This window comes from Cervus canadensis, chromosome X, assembly GCF_019320065.1.
Source record: "Cervus canadensis isolate Bull #8, Minnesota chromosome X, ASM1932006v1, whole genome shotgun sequence".
NCBI classification, from domain to species: Eukaryota; Metazoa; Chordata; class Mammalia; order Artiodactyla; family Cervidae; genus Cervus; species Cervus canadensis.
The window spans coordinates 4,860,238-4,883,909 of NC_057419.1; the positions used below are offsets into that span (position 1 = coordinate 4,860,238).

The window sequence follows — 23,672 nt, forward strand, 5'->3', positions numbered from 1 at the left end:
ATTTGTGCAATTCCATTATTACCATATTCTCTATTTTGCGGTATGTTTACATTGTATAAGTGATATCATACAGTATTTGCCAATCTCTGTCTGTGGTATTTGACTCAATATTCCATCTTTCATGTTGCTGCAAATGTCAATATTCCATTCTTTTGATGGGGCAGCTCCTTTGTATGCCTTTTGAGCAAATGGCACTGCCCCCCCACACACGACACAGATCCCCAGCTAAGTGTCCATCACTGCACTCACACAGAGAAACTCCAAGTCCTCCTCCTCTTCTCCCATGGGAATTGTGTCTTTGAAGCTCAGTCTGGAACCAGATCTTCCCCATATTTTCTGGCAACCTGGACATTGTGGTGCTATGTCAAACTCTACAGAAGCCATGTCCCTCCTTCCTCACACACTTATCTCTTCCCTGCCCTCTCTGCCCCCCACTATCAGAGAACTGAGAAACAAATATAATTTGACATCAGATTGATTTTATTTTATTTTCATTATTAGTGTATGCAGTTGCTATAATATTCAGCATCATTTTCAGTGTCTGGCCATGCCAGGAAGTCACTGGCAGTAAACTCGTCCAGCTGGAATATCAGGGGTCTCCATGGTCTCTGGAACCTCCTCTGGTACCTTCTGATTACCTGGAATGCCAGGGGTCTCCATGGTCTCTGGGACGTCCTCTGTTTCCTTCTGATTCAGCTGTTCATTCACCTTGGAACTTTGGCTACAGAGCTTTGTGCATCTTATTTTATTAAGCCTTTTTGTGGTGGACTTTTCACAGAAATTTTCTTGGGCAGTATTGCCGGAATGGGATTCTTCACACTCACAGTTTTCCTAGCGACCTGGAGAAAACAAGACAGGCAGCAAAGAATGGCACTGGTTTAGGGAAGAGTGTGAAGAGAAGTGGGAACGATGGCTTCAGGAGAAGGGGTGTGGGCAGAGTAGGGTTATGTGCAGGAAAGGACAGGGGAGGGTGTCTTCTGGGGTGGGGTCGATGGGCAAGGGGTTTTTGGCTGGGTTCATTTCACCTTGACATATTTTCTGGACCTCAATTGATAGGAGGTCTTCATCTTCTCATGGGTAACAGGAGGTGTGTGTCCCATAACTGCTCTGGATTCTTGTGGCTTCCAGTCACCTCAGTCATTTGGAGGACTCACAGTGGTCTGCTCAGAGTCCCTGAGTACCCCTATATATACCCGTCCCATGGAACTTCACCCTCATACTTTAAGAAGTCAGCAAGTCTCTTACCCAGCCAATAGTGACCCTGGGTGAGGCTTGACATCACAAAGCACCATCCTGACATGTATAGCGGAAGATATGGAGCAATTCAGATGATTTGCTGGGAGAAATGAGGCTTTACTTATGCCCTGAAGAGGCCTCAAAACTCACCTGCCACCCTTACCTCTATGTAAACTCTGATGGGTCACAGAGAAGGCAGAGTGCATCTCCTCCCAACCTTGCCCCACAGACACACTCCTCAGGCGTTCATTCTGTTCTCTCTCAGCTTTCACCATTATCTAGCTTTTCATATCTTGCCTAAACTCCCTCCATGACAACTAGGTTGTGTTTGAGTGTCTGTGGAATAGAGAATCATTGCTCCTTCGGCCTGCAATGTGGTCTTAATGCACCTTGAATCCCACTGAATTGAGGGCCACGTGACAGAAACCTTTCAATCCCTCCTCCTTGTCTCAGTATTCCCGGAGCTCGCCTCCATTTTCTGGTCTCCAGTTGGAAACACTTGTCTTCAGGCTGTTAGAATGCAGTGAATACGTTTACCATTGCTGCACATGGGGATGTCTGTTTTCAAGACTAGGACTCAGGGTCACCTTACTAGGAGTACTAGCCAGGCTGTGCTTTGAACAGGGTGATGGGGAAGGGGAAGAGAAAAGCATGTTTCAGGTTGTGCTGGGGGATCCCATACAGGAAATGTCCACCTGCAGATGATTAGTGTTCCCAGCAAGGGGTGGAGCTTGGCCAGAGCTGTGTGAGCCTTGTGTTCAAAGATCTTCTCAACACGTGCCCTCACAAATCTCTTTTCTCATCTTGTTTTCTTGCTGGAAGCTCCTTTTGAACTTAGCTCAGGCAAAAACCAAGGTGGAATTCATTTCCATGAGCAGCTGCCACAAGCTTTCAGCTTCATGGACGAAACACTGAGTCATCCTGTCCTGTGCATCTAGTTCCCATGGTCTCTCATTGAGCTGGTTGGCTCTGGAGAAAAGGCGAATGGAATGTGTGCTCCACCTCAGTCCTCGTTTTTCCAATTGACTCGTATGGTCAACCAGCCTGAGGTGCATTCCTGGGGACAGATTGTTGGCTAATTGGTTCTTCTTGTGTTTCCTGTGAAGTGTTCACGTCCTGTTTTCCACTTTTGTTTACTCACACTGCTGAACATTTTAAGAGATAGAATAAGCACGCCGTAAACAAACTCTAAATATGACTCTTAGAATTTTTAAAAGTTCTGAAAACCTGATAGAAAATTGGACTGAGGCACGAGCCAACACGTTATAAGCAAGATGTATCACTGGCTTTAAATTTATGAAGACATGTTTAAAGACATGAGCAGCCAATTCACAGGAATAGTATGGAAGTAACCCTGAACCACATTAAGAACATATTAAAATTAACGAAGGTAAGAAAAATCATATTAAATTGCTCAAGGGAACTGAAACTCAGTAGAAGTAGCATAGATTTTAGTAATTGCAGGCAGAGATATTAGGATACTAGGAATAAATGTGTTTTTTGTGTTCGAAAAATAAGGAGAGACATGGAAATCCTAAAATAGACTCCATTTGATCTTACAGATATGAAAACATAGTGTCAGATGAAGCCCATTTTAAGGATTTCCTGATGGCTCAGATGTTAAAAAAAAAAAATAAAAAAAAAATCCCTGCAACATTGGAGTCCAGGATTCAATCCCTGGGTTGGGAAGATCCCCTGGAAAGGGGAATGCAGCCTGCTCCAGTATGCTTGCCTGGAGAATCCCCATGGACAGAGAAGCATGGCAGGCTACAGTCCATGGGGTCACAAAGAGTTGGACACAGCTGAATCACGAAGCACAGCACAGCACTGCACAGTACATTGAATGTTTGTGAAAGAAATTCAGGTAGGGAGGAAAGAGGGAGAAAGGGAAACAAGGGAAATGATAGGAAGGAAAGAAAATCCTCCATTGCTGGTGAGAACAGAGCAACCAGAGATGTCCCCCAGCAGGACAGCACCACACATGTCCATCTGAGCACTCTCAGCCCGTTTGAAACAACCATCTCCAACTTTGGTCCACTCCTTCAACCAAACTCATGTTCAGGGTTTACCACTAGCAGGCTAATCGTCATCATGGTTTCTCCTCATTCAAATCGTGATTCAGCCAAAAGTGAAAAAGACACGTGTGCCCCAGTGTTCATCACAGCACTGTTTACAATAACCAGGACATGAAAGCAACCTAGATTTCCGTCAGCAGACAAATGTCTAAGAAAGCTCTTATATATAGACACAATGGAATATTGCTCAGCCATTAAGAAGAACACATGTGAATCCATTCTAATGACGTGGTTGAAACTGGAGCCTATTATACAGAGCGAAGTAAGTCAGAAAGAAAAACACCAAATACACTATACTAAGGCACATATATTGAATTTAGGAAGATGGAGATGAGAACCCTATATTGGAATCAGCAAAAGAGACACAGATTTACAGAACAGTCTTTTGGACTCTGTGGGAGACGGTGAGGGTGGCATGATCTGAGAGAAGGGCATTGAAACATGTATATTATCATATGTGAAAGGGATAGCCAGTCCTTGTTAGATGCATAAGACAGGGTGCCCAGGACTGGTTCACTGGGCTGACCCAGAGGGATTGGATTTGGAGGATGATGTGAGGGGGAATCAGAATGTGGAATACATGTACTCCCATGGCTGATTCATGTCAATGTATGGCAAAAACCACCACAATATTGTAAAGTAAATGCCCAACAATTGAAATAAAATAAAATAAAATAGAATAGAATGCTTTGATAAAAAGGGCCTAATCAGCTTTTCATGAAGATGGCGCCAAAGGCGAAGAAGGAAGCCCCTTCCCCTCCTAAAGCTGAAGCCAAAGCAAAGGCTTTGAAGGCCAAGAAAGCAGTGTTGAAAGGTGACCCAGCCACAAGAAAAAGAAGATCTGCACGTCACCCACCTTCTGGCGGCCCAAAACACTGCGGCTCAGGAGGCAGCCCAAATATCCTCGGAAGAGCGCCCCCAGGAGAAACAAAATTGACCATTATGCCATCATCAAATTCGCCGTCCCCACCGAGTCAACCATGAAGAAAATAGAAGACAACAACACACTGGTATTCATTGTGGATGTCAAGGCCCACAAGCACCAAATTAAGCAGGCTGTGATGAAGCTCTATGACATTGACGTGGCTAAGGTCAATACTCTGATCAGGCCTGATGGAGAGAAGGAGGCATATGTTCGACTGGCTCCTGACTATGATGCTTTGGATGTTGCCAACAAAATTGGGATCATCTAAACTGAGTCCAGCTGGCTAATTCCAAAGATAAAAGTTTTCAGAAAAAAAAAATAAACAAATAAATAAAACAGGGCCTAATCAGTATTGACTTTCTGACCTCCAAAAACGCCTTTCTTTTCCTTCCTTTCTTCCCTCCTTCCTCCCGCTTCATTCTTTCCTTTTCTTTCTGATTATACAACTGTGAAAGCTTGCTTTCCATGGATAGTTATGACAAAGTGCTTCCTCTATTTCCCATGTTGTACAATGCATCCCTGAGCTCAACTTCCACATAACTATCACTGCGTGCCTCCCTCTCCCCCACATCTGTATTGCCCCGCCCTCTTCCCCTCCCTGGTGGTAACCAGTAGATGCTTCTTTATGTTTGTACACCTCCATTATTACCATATTCTCTATTTTGCGGTATGTTTACATTGTACAAGTGATATCATACAGTATTTGTCAATCTCTGTATGCGGTATTTGACTCTGTATTCAATCTTTCATGTTCCTGCACATGTCAATATTCCATTCTTTTGATGGGGCAGCTCTTTTGTATGCCTTTTGAACAAATGGCACTGGCCCACCTCACATGACACAGCTCCTCAGCTAAGTGTCCATCTCTGCACTCGCACTGAAAAACTGCAAGCCCTCTTCCTCTTCTCCCATGGGAAGTGTGTCTTTGAAGCTCAGTCTGGAACCAGTTCTTCCCCCTACTTTCTGGAAACCTGGACCTTATGGTCCCATCTCCAACTCTACAGAAGCCCTCTCCCTCCGTCCTCACACACTTATCTCTTCCCTGCCCTCCCTGGCACACAATATTAGAGAAATCAGAAACAAATATAATTTGACATTGCTTGATTTTATTTTATTTTCATTAATAGTGTATGCAGTTGCTATAATATTCAGCATCTGTACTTTGGCCAGTATTCAGCGGCCAGACCCTCAAGCATTTTGAGTGTCTAGCCATGACCCAAAGTCACTGGAAGTACACTGGTCTAGCTGGAATGGCAGGGGTCTCCATGGTCTCTGGGACCTCCTCTGATTCATTCTGATTAGCTGTAATGGCAGGGGTCTCCATGGTCTCTGGAACCTCCTCTGGTTCCTTCTGATTACATGGAATGCCAGGGGTCTCCATGGTCTCTAGGACCTCCTCTGGTTCCTTCTGATTCAGCTGTTCATTCACCTTGGAACTCTGGCTACAGAGATTTGAGCATCTTATTTTCTTAAGCCTTTTTGTGGTGGAGTTTTCAGAGAAGTTTTCTTGGCCAGTATTGCCGGAATGGGATTCTTCACACTGACGGTTTCCCTAGCGACCTGGAGAAAACAAGACAGGGAGCAAAGAATGGAACTGGTTTAGGGAAGAGTGTGAAAACAGGTGGGAACGATGGCTTCAGGATACAGGGTGTTGCCAGAGTAGGGTTATGTGTAGGAAAAAACAGGGGAGGGTGTCTTCTGTGGTGGGGTCGATGGGTAAGGGGTGTTTGGCTGGGTTCATTTCACCTTGACATATTTTCTGGACCTCAATTGATACGAGGTCTTCATCTTCTTCTGGGTAACAGGAGGTGTGTGTCCCATAACTACTCTGGACTCTTGTGGCTTCCAGTCACCTCAGTCATTTGGAGGACTCACAGTGGTCTGCTCAGAGCACCTGAGTACCCCTATATATACCCGTCCCATGGAACTTCACCCTTATGCTTTATGAAGTCAGCAACTCTCTTATACAGCCAATGGTGACCCTGGGTAAGCTTTGACATCACAAAGCACCATCCTGACATGTATAGCGGACGATATGAAGCAATTCAGATAATTTGCTGGGAGAAATAGGCATTAGTAATGTTCTCAAGAGGCCTCAAAACTCACCTGCCACACTTACCTCTATGCAAAATCTGATGGGTCACACAGAAGGCAGAGTGCTTCTCCTCCCAACCTTGCCCCACAGACACACTCCTCGGGCGTTCATTCTGTTCTCTCTCAGCTTTCACCATTATCTAGACTTTCATATCTTGCCTAAACTCCCTCCATGACAACTAGGTAGTCTTTGATTGTCTGTGAAGCGAGAATCATTGCTCGTTCGGCCTGCAATAAGGTTTAAATGCACCTTGAATCCCATTGAATTGAGGGCCACGTGACAGAAACCGTTTCATCCAGGCTCCTTGTCTCAGTGTTCCCGGAGCTCGCCTCCATTTTCTGGTCTCCAGTCGGAAACCCTTGTCTGCAGGCTGCTAGAATGCAGTGAATACGTTTACCCTTGCTCCACATGGGGCTGTCTGTTTTCAAGACTAGGATTCAGGGTCACCTTACTAGGAGAACTAGTCAGGCTGTGCTTTGAACAGGGTGATGGGGAAGGGGCAGAGAAATGCATGTTTCAGGTTGTGCTGGGGAACCCATGCAGGAAATGCCCACCTACAGATGATTAGTGTTCCCAACAAGGGGTGGAGCTTGCCCGGAGCCGTGTGAGCCTTGTGTTCAAAGGTCTTCTCAACACGTGCCCTCACAAATCTCTTTTCTCATCTTGTTTTCTTGCTGGAAGCTCCCTTGGAGCTTAGCTCACAGCCCAAGCCAAGGTGGAATTCATTTCCATGAGCAGCTGCCACAAGCTTCCAGCTTCTTGGATGAAACACTGAGTCATCCTGTCCTGTGCATCTAGTTACCATGGTCTCTCATTGAGCTGGCTGGCTCTGGAGGAAAGGGGAATGGATTGTGTGCTCCACCTCAGTCCTCGTTTTTCCATTTTACTCGTAGGGTTAACCAGCCTGAGGTGCACCACTGGGGACAGTTTGTTGTCTTAGTGGGTCTTCCTGGGTTTCCTGTGAAGTGTTCACATCCTGTTTTCCATTTGTTGCTTACTCACCTAGGGTCCATCACACTGCTGAACATTTTAAGAGGTAGAAAAAGCACACCGTAAACAAACACAAATGATGACTCTTAGAATTTTTAAAAGATCTGAAAACCTGATAGAAAAATGGACAAGAGGCATGAGCCAACACATTATAGGAAAGATGTATCAGTGGCTTTAAATTGATGAAGACATGTTTAAAGACATGTGCAGCCAATTCACAGGAATAGTATGGAAGTAACCCCGAACCACATTAAGAACATATTAAATTTAACGAAGGTAAGAAAAAACATACTGAAATTCCCTTGAGAACTGACACTCAGGCAGAAGTAGCATAGATTTTAGTAATTCCAAGCAGAGACATTAGCACACTTGGAATAAATGTGTTTTTTGTGTTCAAAACATAAGGAGAGACATAGAAATCCTAAAATAGACCCCATTTGATATTACACATATGAAAACATAGTGTCAGATGAAGCCCATTTTAACGGTTTTCTGATGGATCAGCTGTAAAAAAAAAAAAAAAAAAAAGCCCTGCAGCCTTGGAGTCCAGGATTCAATCCCTGGGTTGGGAAGATCCCCTGGAAGGGGGAATGGCAGCCTGCTCCAGTATGCTTGCCTGGAGAATCCCCATGGAGAGGCTACAGTCCATGGGATCCCAAAGAGTTTGACATGGCTGAGCAATGAAGCACAGCACAGTGCAGCACATTGAATGTTTGTGAATGAAATTCAGGTAGGGAGGAAACAGAGAGAAAGGGAAACAAGGGAAATGAAAGGAAGCAAAGAACATCATCCATTCCTGGTGAGAATAGAGCAACCGGAGATGTCCCCCAGCAGGAAAACCACAACACATGTCCATCTGAGGACTCTCAGCCGGTTTGAAACAACCACCTCCAACTTTGGTCCCACTCCTTCCACCAAACACATGTTCAGGTTTTACCACTAAAAGGCTGATAGTCATCATGGTTTCTCATCATTCACATCCTGATTCACCCAGAAGTGAAAAAGACACGTGTGCCCCAATGTTCAATTCAGCTCTGTTTACAATAACCAGGGCATGGAAGCAACCTAGATGTCCATCAGCAGACAAATGGGTAAGAAAGGTGTGGTACATAGACACAATGGAATATTGCTCAGCCATTAAAAAGAACACATGGGAATCCATTCTAATGAGGTGGATGACACTGGAGCCTATTATACAGAGCAAAGTAAGTCAGAAAGAAAAACACCTATACACTATACTAAGGCATATATATTGAATTTAGGAAGACGGAGATGATAACCCTATATGGGAGACAGCAAAAGAAACTCAGATTACAGATCAGGCTTTTGGATTCTGTAGGAGAAGGCGAGGGTGGGATGATCTGAGAGAATAGCATTGAAACATGGGTATTATCATATGTGAAAGGCATAGCCAGTCCATGTTCGATGCATAAGACAGGGTGCCCAGGACTGGTTCACTGGGCTGACCCAGAGGGATTGGATTGGGAGGAACATGTGAGGGGAATCAGGATTTGGAATAAATGTACTCCCATGGCTGATTCATGCCAATGTATTGCAAACCCACCACAATATTGTAAAGTAAATACCCACCAATTAAAATAAATAAAGTAAAATAAAATAAAATAGAATGCTTTGATAAGAAGGGCCTAATCAGTATTGAATTTTTGACCTCCAGAAACGCCCTTCTTTTCCTTCCTTTCTTCCCTCCTTCCTCCTCCCTCTTTCTTTCCTTTTCTTTCTGATTTTACAACTGTTAAAGCTTGCTTTCCATTTATAGTTATGACAAAGTCCTGGCTCTATTCCCCATGTTGTGCAATGCATCCCTGAGGTCACCTTCCACCTAACTATCACTGCGTGCCTCCCACTCCCCCACCTCTGTATTGCCCAACCCTCTTCCCCTCCCCGCTGGTAACCAGTAGATGCTTCTCTATATTTGTGCACCTCCATTATTATCATATTCTCTCCTTTGCGGTATGTTTACTTTCTATAAGTGATATCATACAGTATTTGTCAATCTCTGTCTGAGTTATTTTACTCAATATTCTAACTTCCATGTGGCTGCAAATGTTAATATTCCATTCTTTTGATGGGACAGCTCCTTTGTATGCCTTTTGAACAAATGTCACTGCTCCCCCACACACAACACAGCTCCTCAGCTATGTGTCCATCTCTGCACTCACACAGAGAAACTGAAGGGCTCTTCTTCTTCTCCCATGGAAAGTGTGTCTTTGAAGCTCAGTCTGGAACCAGTTCTTCCCCTAATCTGGCAACCTGGACCTTCTGGTCCCATCTACAACTCCACAGAAGCCATCTCCCTCCCTCCTCACACACTTATCACTTCCTTGCCCTCTCTGCCCCCACAATCGGAGAACTCAGAGACAAATCTAATTTCACATCAGCTTGATTTTATCTTATTTTTGTTATTAGAATATGCAGTTGCTGTTATATTCAGCATGTGTACTTTTGGCTAGTATTCAGCGGCCAGATCCCCAAGCATTTCTGAGGTGTCTAGCCATGCCCGGAAGTCACTGGCTGCCCACTGGTCCAGCGGGAATGGCAGGGGTCTCCATGGTCTCTGGGAACTCCTCTCGTTCGTTCTGATTAGCTGGAATGGCAGGGGTCTCCATGGTCTCTCGGAACTCCTCTGTTTTGTTGTGATTAGCTGGAATGGCAGGGGTCTCCATGGTCTCTGGGACCTCCTCTGATTCATCCTGATTAGCTGGAATGGCTGGGGTCTCCATGGTCTCTGGTACCTCCTCTGGTTCATTCTGATTAGCGGGAATGGCAGGGGTCTGCATGGTCTCTGAGACCTCCTCTGGTTCATTCTTATTAGCTGGAAATGCAGGGTTCTCCAATGTCTCTGGATCCACCTCTCATTCATTCGGATTAGCTGGAATGGCAGGGGTCTCCATGGTGCCTGGGAGATTTTCTGGTTGATTCCGATTAGCTGGAAATAATGGGTCTCAATGGTCTTTGGAAACTCCTCTGATTCATTCTGATTAGCTGGAATGGCAGGGGTTTCCATGGTCTCTGGGAACTCCTCTCGTTCGTTCTGATTAGCTAGAATGGCAGGGGTCTCCATGGTCTCTCGGAACTCCTCTCTTTTGTTTTGATTAGGTGGAATGGCAGGGGTCTCCATGGTCTCTCGGAACTCCTCTGATTCATCCTGATTAGCTGGAATCGCTGGGGTCTCCATGGTCTCTGGTACCTCCTCTGGTTCATTCTGATTAGCTGGAATGGCAGGGGTCTCCATGGTGTCTGGGACCTCCACTGGTTCCTTCTGATTACCTGGAATGGCAGGGGTCTCGATGGTCTCTGGGACCTCCTCTCATTCATTCTGATTAGCTGGAATCGCAGGGGTCTCCATGGTCTCTGGGACCCCCTCTGGTTTGTTCTGATTAGCTGGAATGGCAGGGTTCTCCATGGTCTCTGGGACCTCCTCTCTTTCGTTCTGATTAGCTGGAATGACAGGGGTCTCCATGGTCTCTGGGACTTTTCTGGTTCATTTCGATAGCTGTAATGGCAGGGTTCTCCATGGTCTCTGGGACCTCCTCTGATTCATCCTGATTAGCCGGAATGGCTGGGGTCTCCATGGTCTAGGGACCTCCTCCCATTTCTTCTGATTCAGCTGTTCTATCGCCTTGGAACTCTGGCTGCAGAGGTTTGTGCATCTGATTTTCTTAAGCTTTTTTTTGTGGCAGGAGTATTCAGAAAGTTTTCTTGGGCAGTGTTGCCGTAATGGGATTATTCACCCTCACGGATACCCTGGCCACCTGGACAAAACAAGACAGGGAGCAAGAATGGCACTGGTTTAGGGAAGAATGTGAAGACAGGTGGGAACGATTGTTTCAGGAGAAGGCATGTGGGCCGAGAAGGGTTATGTGCCAGGCAAGGACAGGGCAGAGTTCTTCTGGGCAAGAGGAGTTTGGCTGTGTTCAGTTCACCTTGACATTTTTCTCTGAACCTCAATGGATAGGAGGTCTTCATCTTCTCCTGGGTAAAATTAGGTGGGTGTTCGATAACTACTCTGGAGTCTTGTGGCTTCCCAGTGACCTCAGTCAAGTATAGGACTCACAGTGGTCTGCTCAGATCCCCTGAGCACCCCTATATATACCCGTCAACATAGAGCCTCACCGTCATGCTTTCTGAGGTCATCAAGTCTCTTCCCCAGGCAATGATGGCCCTGGATGAGTTTTGACATCAAAAAGCCCCATCCTGACATGTCTAGCAGAGGATAGGCAGCAATTTAGATGATTTCCTGGGAGAAATGAGGCATTAGTAATGCCCTTAAGAGACCTCCAAACTCACCTGCCACACTCACCTCTATGTCAACTCTGATGGGTCACACAGTAGGCAGAGTGCATGTCCTCCAAACCCTGCCTCACATCCGCACTCCTCGGGCATTCATTCTGTTCTCCCTCAGCTTTCAACATTATCTAGTTTTTCATATCTTGCCTAAACTCCCTCCATGACAACTAGGTTGTGTTTAAGTGTCTTTGGAAGTGAGAATCATTGCTCGTTCATCCTGCAATGTGGTCTGAATGCATCTTGAAGCCCATCGAATTCTGCGCCAGCCGACAGAAAACTTTCCATCCCACCTCCTTGTCTCAGTGTTCCCGGACATCGCCTCCATTTTCTGGTCTCCAGTGGAAACCCTTGTCTTCAAACTGCCAGAATGCAGTGAATGCACTTGCCGTTGCTCCACACGGAGCTGTCTCGTTTCAAGTCACGGACTCAGGGTCACCTCACTAGGAGTACTACCCAGTCTTGTGTTTGAACAGGGTGATGGGGAAGTGGCAGAGAAATACATGTTTCAGGTGGTGCTGGGGGATCCCACGCAGGAAATGCCCACCTGCGGCTGGTTAGTATTCCCAGCAAAGGGTGCAGCTTGCCCAGAGCTGTGTGAGCCTTGTGTGCAAAGGTCTTCTCAACACATGCCTTCACAAATCTCCTTTTTCATCTTGTTTTCTTGCTGGAAGCTCCCTTGGAGCTTACCTCAAAACCAAAACCAAGGTAGAATTCATTTCCATGAGCAGCTGCCACAAGCTTCCAGCTTCATGGACGAAACACTGAGTCATCCTGTCCCGTGTATCTAGTTCCCATGGTCCCTCATTGAGCTGGTTGGCTCTGAAGGAAAGGGAATGGATTATGTGCTCCACCTCAGTCCTCGTTTTTCCAACTGACTCGTATGGTCAACCAGCCTGAGGTGCACCCCTGGGGACAGTTTATTGCCTTATTGTGTCTTCCTGGGTTTCCTGTGAAGTGTTCACATCCTGTTGTCCATTTGTTGCATACTCACCCAGGGTCCATCACACAGTAGAACATTTTAAGAGGTAGAAAAAGCACACCATAAACAAACCCAAAAGATGACTCTTAGAATTTTCAGAAGATCTTAAAACCTGATAGAAAAATGGGCAAGAGGCACGAGCCAACAATTTATAAGAAAGATGTATCACTGGCCGTTAAATTTACGAAGACATGTTTAAAGACATGAGCAGGCAATTCACAGGAAGAGTAGGGAAGTTGCCCCGAACCACGTTAGGAACATATTAAATCTCACCAAGTTAAGGAAAATCATACTAAAATTCCCTTGAGAGCTGAATCACAGGCAGAAGTGACATAGATTTTAGTAATTGCAGACAGAGACATTAGGATACTTGGAATAAATGTGTTTTGTGTGTACCAAATATAAGGAGTGTCATGGAAGTCATAAAGGGGACCCCATTTGATCTTACAGTTATGAAAAACATAGTGTCAAATGAAGGGCATTATAAGGGTTTCCTGATGGCTCGGATAGTAAAACAAAAAAAACCCAAATGCAACATGGGAGACGAGGATACAATCCCTGGATTGGGAAGATGCCTTGGAGGGGGGAATGCAGCTTGCTCCACTATGTTTGCCTGGAGAATCCCCATGGACAGAGGAGCCTGGCGGGCTACAATCCATGGGTTCCCAATGAGTTTGACAGGGCTGAACAACGAAGCACAGCACAGCGCAGCACATTGAATGTTTGTGAAAGAAATTCAGGTAGGGAGGAAACAGAGAGAAAGGGAAACAAGGGAAATGAAAGGAAGCAAAGAACATCGTCTGTTCCTGGTGAGAACAGAGCAACCAGAGATATCCCCCAGCAGGAAAACAGAACACATGTCCATCTGAGCACTCTCAGCCGGTTTGAAACACCACCTCCAACTTTGGTCCCACTCCTTCAACCAAACACATGTCCAGGTTTTACCACTAAAAGGCTGATAGTCATCATGGTTTCTCATCATTCACATCCTGATTCACCCAGATGTGGAAAAGACATGTGTGCCCCAATGTTCATTACAGCTCTGTTTCCAATAACCAGGGCATGGAAGCAACCTAGATGTCCATCAGCAGACAAATGGGTAAGAAAGCTGTGGTACATAGACACAATGGAATATTGCTCAGCCATTAAAAAGAACACATGGGAATCCATTCTAATGAGGTGGATGACACTGGAGCCTATTATACAGAGCGAAGTAAGTCAGAAAGAAAAATACCTATACACTATACTAAGGCATATATATTGAATTTAGGAAGACGGAGATGATAACCCTATATGGGAGACAGCAAAAGAAACTCAGATTACAGATCAGGCTTTTGGATTCTGTAGGAGAAGGCGAGGGTGGGATGATCTGAAAGAATAGCATTGAATCATGGATATTATCATATGTGAAAGGGATAGCCAGTCCATGTTCGATGCATAAGACAGGGTGCCCAGGACTGGCTCACTGGGCTGACCCAGAGGGATTGGATTGGGAGGAAGATGTGAGGGGAATCAGGATGGGGAATAAATGTACTCCCATAGCTGATTCATGTCAATGTATTGTGAACCCACCACCATACTGTAAAGTAAATACCCACCAATTACAGTAAAGTAAAATAAAATAAAATAGAATGCTTTGATAAGAAGGGCCTAATCAGTTTGAATTTTTGACCTCCAGAAACGCCCTTCTTTTCCTTCCTTTCTTCCCTCCTTCCTCCCCCCTCTTTCTTTCCTTTTCTTTCTGATTCTACAACTGTTAAAGCTTGCTTTCCATTTATAGTTATGACCAAATCCTGGCTCTATTCCCCATGTTGAGCAATGCATTCCTGAGCTCACCTTCCACCTAACTATCACTGCGTGCCTCCACTCCCCCACCTCTGTATTGCCCCACCCTCTTCCCCTCCCTGCTGGTAACCAGTAGATGCTTCTCTATATTTGTGCACCTCCATTATTATCATATTCTCTCCTTTGCGGTATGTTAACTTTCTATAAGTGATATCATACAGTATTTGTCAATCTCTGTCTGAGTTATTTTACTCTATATTCAAACTTCCATGTGGCTGCAAATGTCAATATTCCATTCTTTTGATAGGACAGCTCCTTTGTATGCCTTTTGAGCAAATGGCTCTTCTCCACCACACACGACACAGCTCCTCAGCTACGTGTCCATTTCTGCACTCACACAGAGAAACTCCAAGTGCTCTTCCTCTTCTCCCATGGAAAGTGTGTCTTTGAAGCTCAGTTCTTCCCCCTACTCTGGCAACCTGAACCTTCTGGTCCCATCTCCAACTCCACAGAAGCCATCTTCCTGTCTCCTCACACACTTATCCCTTCCTTGCCCTCTCTGCCCCCACTATTGGAGAACTCAGAGACAAATCTAATTTCACATCAGCTTGATTTTATTTTATTTTTGTTATTAGAATATGCAGTTGCTATTATATTCAGCATGTGTACTTTTGGCCAGTATTCAGCGGCCAGACCCCCAAGCATTTCTGAGGTGTCTTGCCATGGCCCGAAGTCACTGGCTGCACACTGGTCCAGCAGGAATGGCAGGGGTCTGCATGGTCTCTGAGACTTCCTCTCGTTCATTCTGATTAGCTGGAAATGCAGGGTTCTCCAATGTCTCTGGGTCCACCTCTCATTCATTTGGATTAGCTGGAATGGCAGGGTTCTCCATGGTGTCTGGGTCCTCCACTGGTTCCTTCTGATTACCAGGAATGGTAGGTGTCTCGATGGTCTCTGGGACCTCCTCTCGTTTGTTCTGATTAGCTGGAATGGGAGAGGTCTCCATGGTCTTTGGGACCTCCTCTTTTTCGTTCTGATTAGCTGGAATGGCAGGGGTCTCCATGGTCTCTGGGACTTTTCTGGTTCAATTTGATTAGCTGTAATGCCAGTGTTCTCCCTGGTCTCTGGGACATTCTCTGATTCATCCTGATTAGCTGGAATGGCTGTGGTCTGCATGGTCTCTGGTACCTCCTCTGATTCATTCAGATTAGCTGGAATGGCAGGGTTCTCCATGGTCTAGAGACTTCCTCCGATTTCTTCTGATCAGCTGTTCTATCGCCTTGGAACTCTGTCTACCGAGCTTTGTGCATCTGATTTTCTTAAGCTTTTTTTGTAGTGGGAATTTTCAGAAAGTTTTCTTGGGCAGCCTTGCCGGAATGGGATTATTCACCCTCTCGGATACCCTGGCCACTTGGACAAAACAAGACAGGGAGCAAGAATGGCACTGGTTTAGGGAAGAATATGAAGATAAGTGGGAACGATTGTTTCCCGAGAAGGCGTGTATGCCAGGAAGGGTTATGTGCCAGGCAAGGACAGGGCAGGGTGTCTTCTCGGCAGGAGGAATTTGGCTGTGTTCAGTTCACCTTGACATTCTTCTCTGGACCTCAATGGATAAGATGTCTTCTTCTTCTCCTGTGTAACAGGAGGTGGGTGTTCCATAACTACTCTGGAGTTTGTGGCTTTTCAGTCACCTCAGTCAACTATAGGACTCACAGTGGTCTGCTCAGATCCCCTGAGCACCCCTATATATACCCATCCCCATGGAGCCTCACCGTCATGCTTTATGAGGTCATCAAGTCTCTTCCACAGGCAATGGTGGCCCTGGATGAGTTTTGACATCACAAAGCCCCATCCTGACATGTGTAGCAGAGGATGGGCAACAATTTAGATGATTTGCTGGGAGAAAGGAGGCATTAGTAATGCCCTTAAGAGGCCTCCAAAATCACCTGCCACACTCACCTCTTTGTCAACTCTGATGGGTCACACAGTAGGCAGAGTGCATCTCCTCCCAACCTTGCCCACAGCCACACTCCTCTGGCATTCATTCTGTTCTCTCTCAGCTTTCACCATTCTCTAGCTTTTCATATCTTGCCTCAACTCCCTCCATGACAACTAGGTTGTGTTTAAGTGTCTGTGGACGTGAGAATCATTGCTCGTTCATCCTGCAATGTGGTCTGAATTTACCTTGAAGCCCATTGAATTCTGTGCCAGCAGACAGAAAACTTTCCATCCTGCCTCCTTGTCTCAGTGTTCCCGAAGCTCGCCTCCATTTTCTGGTCTCCAGTCGGAAACCCTTGTCTTCAGACTGTTAGAATGCAGTGAATACATTTGCCCTTGCTCCACACGGAGCTGTCTCGTTTCAAGTCGCGGACTCAGGGTCACTTCACTAGGATTACTACAGGCTTGGGTTTGAACATGGGAATGGGGAAGTGGCAGAGAAAGACATGTTTCAGGTGGTGCTGGGGGATCCCATGCAGGAAATGCCCACCTGCGGCTGGTTAGTATTCCCAGCAAACGGTGCAGCTTGCCCAGAACTGTGTGAGCCTTGTGTGCAAAGGTCTTCTCAACACATGCCTTCACAAATCTCCTTTTTCATCTTGTTTTCTTGCTGGAAGCTCCCTTGGAGCTTACCTCAAAACCAAAACCAAGGTGGAATTCATTTCCATGAGCAACTGCCACAAGCTTCCAGCTTCTTGGACGAAACACTGAGTCATCCTGTCCCGTGCATCTAGTTCCCATGGTCTCTCAATGATCTGGTTGGCTCTGGAGGAAAGGGAATGGATTGTGTGCTCCACCTCAGTCCTTGTTTTTCCAACTGACTCGTAGGGTCAACCAGCCTGAGGTGCACCCGTGGGGACAGTTTGTTGCCTTATTGTGTCTTCCTGCGTTTCCTGTGAAGTGTTCACATCCTCTTGTCCATTTGTTGTTTACTCACCCATGGTCCATCACACCGTTGAACATTTAAGAGGTAGAAAAAGCACGCCGTAAACAAACACAAAAGATGACTTAGAATTTTCAGAAGATCTTAAAACGTGATAGAAAAATGGGCAAGAGGCACGAGCCAACACTTTATAAGAAAGATGTATCACTTACCGTTAAATTTCTGAAGACATGTTTAAAGACATGGGCAGGCAATTCACAGGAAGAATATGGAAGTAGCCCCGAACCACGTTAGGAACATATTAAATCTCACAAAGTTAAGTAAAATCATACTAAAATTCCCTTGAGAGCTGAAATGCAGGCAGAAGTGACATAGATTTTAGTAATTGCAGACAGAGACATTAGGATACTTGGATTAAATGTGTTTTGTGTGTACTAAATATAAGGAGAGTCATGGAAATCGTAAAGGGGACCCCATTTGATCTTACAGGTATGAAAAACATAGTGTCAAATGAAGGGCATTTTAAGGGTTTCCTGATGGCTCGGATAGTAAAACAAAAAAACCCACCTGCAACATGGGAGACGAGGATTCAATCCCTGGGTTGGAAAGATGCATTGGAGGGGGAAATGGAAACCTGCTCCAGTATGATTGCCTGGAGAATCCCCATGGACAGGGGAGCCTGGCGGGCTACAGTCCATGGGGTCCCAAAGAGTGTGACATGGCTGAAGAACGAAGCACAGCACAGTGCAGCACATTGAATGTTTGTGAATGAAATTCAGGTAGGGAGGAAACAGAGAGAAAGGGAAACAAGGGAAATGAAAGGAAGCAAAGAACATCGTCCATTGCTGGTGAGAACAGAGAAACCAGAGATGTCCCCCAGCAGGAAAACCACAACACATGTCCATCTGAGCACTCTCAGCCGGTTTGAAACAACCATCTCCAACTTTGGTCCCACTCTTTCAACCAAACACATGTTCAGGTTTTACCACTAAAAGGCTGATAGTCATCATGGTTTCTCATCATTCACATCCTGATTCACCCAGAAGTGAATAAGACACGTGTGCCCCAATGTTCATCACAGCTCTGTTTCCAATAACCAGGGCATGGAAGCAACCTAGATGTCCATTAGCAGACAAATGGGTAAGAAAGCTGTGGTACATAGACACAATGGAATATTGCTCAGCCATTAAAAAGAACACATGGGAATCCATTCTAATGAGGTGGATGACACTGAAGCCTATTATACAGAGCAAAGTAAGTCAGAAAGAAAAACACCTATACACTATACTAAGTCATATATATTGAATTTAGAAGACAGAGATGATAACCCTATATGGGAGACAGCAAAAGAAACTCAGATTACAGAACAGTCTTTTGGATTCTGTAGGAGAAGGCGAGGATGGCATGATCTGAGAGAATAGCATTGAGACATGGGTATTATCATATGTGAAAGGGATAGACAGTCCATGTTCGATGCATAAGACAGGGTGCCCAGGACTGGTTCACTGGGCTGACCCAGAGGGATTGGATTGGGAGGAACATGTGAGGGGAATCAGGATTTGGAATAAATCTACTCCCATGGCTGATTCATGTTAATGTATTGCAAACCCACCACAAAATTGTAAAGTAAATAGCCACCAATTAAAATAAATAAAGTAAAATAAAATAAAATAGAATGCTTTGATAAGATGGGCGTAATCAATATTGAATTTTTGACCTCCAGAAACCCCCTTCTTTTCCTTCCTTTCTTCCCTCCTTCCTCCCCCCTCTTTCTTTCCTTTTCTTTCTGATTTTACAACTGTTAAAGCTTGCTTTCCATTTATAGTTATGACAAAGTCCTGGCTCTATTCCCCATGTTGTACACTGCATTCCTGAGCTCACCTTCCATCTAACTATCACTGGGTTCCTCCCAATCCCCCACCTCTGTTTTGCCCCACCCTCTTCCCCTCCCCGCTGGTAATCAGTAGATGCTTCTCTATATGTGTGCACCTCCATTATTATCATATTCTCTCCTTTGCGGTATGTTTACTTTCTATAAGTGATATCATACAGTATTGTCAATCTCTGTCTGAGTTATTTTACTCAATATTCAAACTTCCATGTGGCTGCAAATGGCAATATTCCATTCTTTTGATTTGGCAGCTCCTTTGTATTCCTTTTGAACAAACGGCACTGCTCCCCCACACACGACACAGCTCCTCAGCTACCTGTCCATCTCTGCACTCACACAGAGAAACTCCAAGTGCTCTTCCTCTTCTCCCATTGAAAGTGTGTCTTTGAAGCTTAGTCTGGAACCAGTTCTTCGCCGTACTTTCTGGCAACCTGGACCTTCTTGTCCCATCTTCAACTCCACAGAAGCCATCTCCCTCCCTCCTCACACACTTATCCCTTCCTTGCCTCTCTGCCCCAACTATCGGAGAACTCAGAGACAAATATAATTTACATCAACTTGATTTTATTTTATTTTTGTTATTAGAATATGCAGTTGCTATTATATTCAGCATGTGTACTTTTGGCCAGTATTCAGCGGCCAGACCCCCAAGCATTTCTGAGGTGTCTAGCCATGCCGTGAAGTCACTGGCTGCCCACTGGTCCAGCGGGAATGGCAGAGGTCTCCATGGTCTCTGAGACCTCTTCTGGTTCATTCTGATTAGCTGGAATGGCAGGGGTGTGCATAGTCTCTGAGACCTCCTCTCGTTCATTCTGATTGGCTGGAAATGCAGTGTTTTCCAATGTCTCTGGGTCCACCTCTCATTCATTGATTAGCTGGAATGGTAGGAATCTCCATGGTGTCTAGGAGCTTCTCTTGTTGATTCTGATTAGCTGGAAATAATGGGTCTCAATGGTCTCTGGAAACTCCTCTGATTCATTCTGATAAGCTGGAATGGCAGGGGTCTCCATGGTATCTGGACTTCCACTGGTTCCTTCTCATTCCCTGGAATGGCAGGGATCTCGATGGTCTCTGATACCTACTCTCGTTCATTCTGATTAGCTGGAATGGCAGGGGTCTCCAAGGTCTCTGGGACTTTTCTGGTTCATTTTGATTAGCTGTAATTGCAGGGTTCTCCGGGTCTCTGGGACCTCCTCTGATTCATCCTGATTAGCTGGAATGGCTGGGGTCTCCATGGTCTCTGGTACCTCCTCTGATTCATTCTGATTATCTGGAATGGCAGTGTTCTCCATGGTCTAGGGACCTCCTCCGATTTCTTCTGAATCAGATGTTCTATTGCCTTGGAACTCTGGCTACAGAGGTTTGTGCATCTGATTTTCTTAAGCTTTTATTGTAGTGGGAGTTTTCAGAAAGTTTTCTTGGGCAGCCTTGCCGGAATGGGATTATGCTTCCTCACGGATACCCTGGCCACCTGGAGAAAACAAGCAAGGAGCAAGAATGGCACTGGTTTATGGAAGAATGTGAAGACAGGTGGGAACGATTGTTTCAGTAGAAGGCGTGTGGGCCGAGAAGGGTTATGTGCCAGGCAAGGACAGGGCAGGGTGTCTTGTGCAAGAGGAGTTTGGCTGGGTTTAGTTCACCTTGACATTTTTCTCTGGACCTCAATGGATAGGAGGTCTTCATCTTCTCCTGGGTAAAAGAAGGTGGGTGTTCTATAACTACTCTATAGTCTTGTGGCTTCCCAGTCACCTCAGTCAAGTATAGGACTCACAGTGGTCTGCTCAGAGCCCCTGAGCACCCCTATGTATACCGGTAACCATGGAGCCTCACCGTCATGCTTTATGAGGTCATCAAGTCTCTTCCCCAGCCAATGATGGCCCTGGATGAGTTTTGACATCAAAAAGCCCCATCCTGACATATCTAGCAATGGATGGGCAGCAATTCAGATGATTTGCTGGGAGAAATGAGGCATTAGTAATGCCCTTAAGAGGCCTCTAAACTCACCTGCCACACTCACCTCTATGTCAACTCTGATGGGTCACATAGTAGGCAGAGTGCATCTCCTCCCAACCTTTCCCACAGCCACACTTTCTCGGGCATTCATTCTGTTGTCTCTCAGCTTTCACCATTATCTAGCTTTTCATATCTTGCCTCAACTCCCTCCATGACAACTAGGTTGTGCTTAAGTGTCTTTGGAAGTGAGAATCATTGCTCGTTCATCCTGCAATGTGGTCTGAATGCACCTTGAAGCCCATTGAATTCTGCGCCAGCCGGCAGAAAACTTTCCATCCCGCCTCCCTGTCTCAGTGTTCCCGGACTCACCTCCATTTTCTGGAATCCAGTTGGAAACCCTTGTCTTCAGACTGTTAGGATGTAGTGAATACACTTGGCCTTGCTCCACACGGACTGTCTCATTTCAAGTCGCGGACTCAGGGTCACCTCTCTAGGAGTACTACCCAGGCTTGGGTTTGACATGGTGATGGGGAAGTGGGAGAGAAATACATGTTTCAGGTGCTGCTGGGGGATCCCATGCAGAAAATGAACACCTGCAGCTGGTTAGTATTCCCAGCAAAGGGTGCAGCTTGCCCAGAGCTGTGTGAGCCTTGTGTACAAAGGTCTTCTCAACACATGCCTTCACAAATCTCCTTTTCAAACTTGTTTTCTTGCTGGAAGCTCCCTTGGAGCTTACCGCAAAATGAAAACCAAGGTGGAATTCATTTCCATGCGCAGCTGCCACAAGCTTCCAGCTTCTTGGATGAAATACTGAGTCATCCTGTCCTGTGCATCTAGTTCCTATGATTTCTCATTGAGCTGGTTTGCTCTGGAATAAAGGGAATAGATGGTGTGCTCCACTTCAGTCCTTGTTTGTCCAACTGACTCGTCGGGTCAACCAGCCTGAGGTGCACCCCTGGGGACAGTTTGTTGGCTTATTGGGTATTCTGGTGTATCCTGTGAAGTGTTCAAATCCTGTTGTCCATTTGTTGCTTACTCACCCAGGGTACATTACACAGTTGAACATTTTAAGAGGTAGAAAAAGCACGCCGTAAACAAACCTAAGAGATGACTCTTAGAATTTTCAGAAGAACTTAAAACCTGTTAGAAAAATAGGCAAGAGGCCCAAGCCAACACTTTATAAGAAAGATGTATCACTGGCCTTTAAATTTATGAAGACATGTTTAAAGACATGAGCAGCCAATTCACAGGAAAGTATTGAACTAGCCCCGAACCACGTTAAGAACGTATTAAAACTCACGAAGTTAAGGAAAATCATACTAAAATTATCTTGAGAGCTGAAACACAGGCAGAAGTGACATAGATTTTAGTAATTGCAGACAGAGACATTAGGATACTTGGAATAAATGTGTTTTGTGTGAACTAAATATCAGGAGAGTCATGGAATTACTAAAAGAGACCCCATTTGACCTTACAGAAATGAAAAACATAGTGTCAAATGAAGGGCATTTTAAGGGTTTCCTGATGGCTCGGATAGTAAAACAAAAAAAACCACCTGCCACATGGGAGACCAGGATTCAATCCCTAGGTTGGGAAGATGCCTTGGAGGGGGGAATGGCAGCCTGCTCCAGTATGCTTGCCTGGAGAATCCCCATGGAGAGAGGAGCCTGGCGGGCTACAATCCATGGGGTCCCAAAGAGTGTGACATGGCTGAACAATGAAGCACAGCACAGCACAGCACATTGAATGTTTGTGAAAGAAATTCAGGTAGGGAGGAAACAGAGAGAAAGGAAAACAAGGGAAATGAAAGGAAGCAAAGAACATCGTCCGTTGCTGGTGAGAACAGAGCAACCAGAGATATCCCCCAGCAGGAAAACAGAACACATGTCCATCTGAACACTCTCAGCCGGTTTGAAACAACCATCTCCAACTTTGGTCCCACTCTTTCAACCAAACACATGTTCAGGTTTTACCACTAAAAGGCTGATAGTCATCATGGTTTCTCATCATTCACATCCTGATTCACCCAGAAGTGAAAAAGACACGTGTGCCCCAATGTTCAATTCAGCTCTGTTTACAATAACCAGGGAATGGAAGCAACCTAGATGTCCATCAGCAGACAAATGGATAAGAAAGCTGTGGTACATAGACACAGTGGAATCAGCTCCTTTGTATGCCTTTTGAACAAATGGCACTGCTCCCCCACACACGACACAGCTCCTCAGCTAAGTGTCCATCTCTGCACTCACACAGAGAAACTCCAAGTGCTCTTTCTCTTCTCCCATGGGAAGTGTGTCTATGAAGCTCAGTCTGGAACCAGTTCTAACCCCCTACTCTGGCAACGTGCACCTTCTCGTCCCATTTCCAACTTCACAGAAGCCATCTCCCTCCCCCCTCACACACTTATCCCTTCCCTGCCCTCTCTGCCCACAATATTGGAGAACTCAGAGACACATATAATTTCACATCAGCTTTATTTTATTTTTGTTATCAGAATATGCAGTTGCTATTATATTCAGCATGTGTACTTTTGGCCAGTATTCAGCAGTCAGAC

At 45.4% G+C, this 23,672-nt stretch overlaps 1 long non-coding RNA gene across 1 annotated transcript; it reads right to left on the bottom strand.

Moving 5' to 3' along the window:
- Positions 1-4,406: 4,406 nt before the first annotated feature.
- LOC122435361 lies at positions 4,407-16,286 on the bottom strand. The gene is made up of 3 exons (XR_006267653.1): positions 16,275-16,286; positions 6,426-6,429; positions 4,407-4,519 (listed from the first exon to the last, which is right to left on the bottom strand). It is a non-coding gene; the product is annotated as an uncharacterized LOC122435361 (long non-coding RNA).
- Between the last annotated feature and the right edge of the window lie 7,386 nt (positions 16,287-23,672).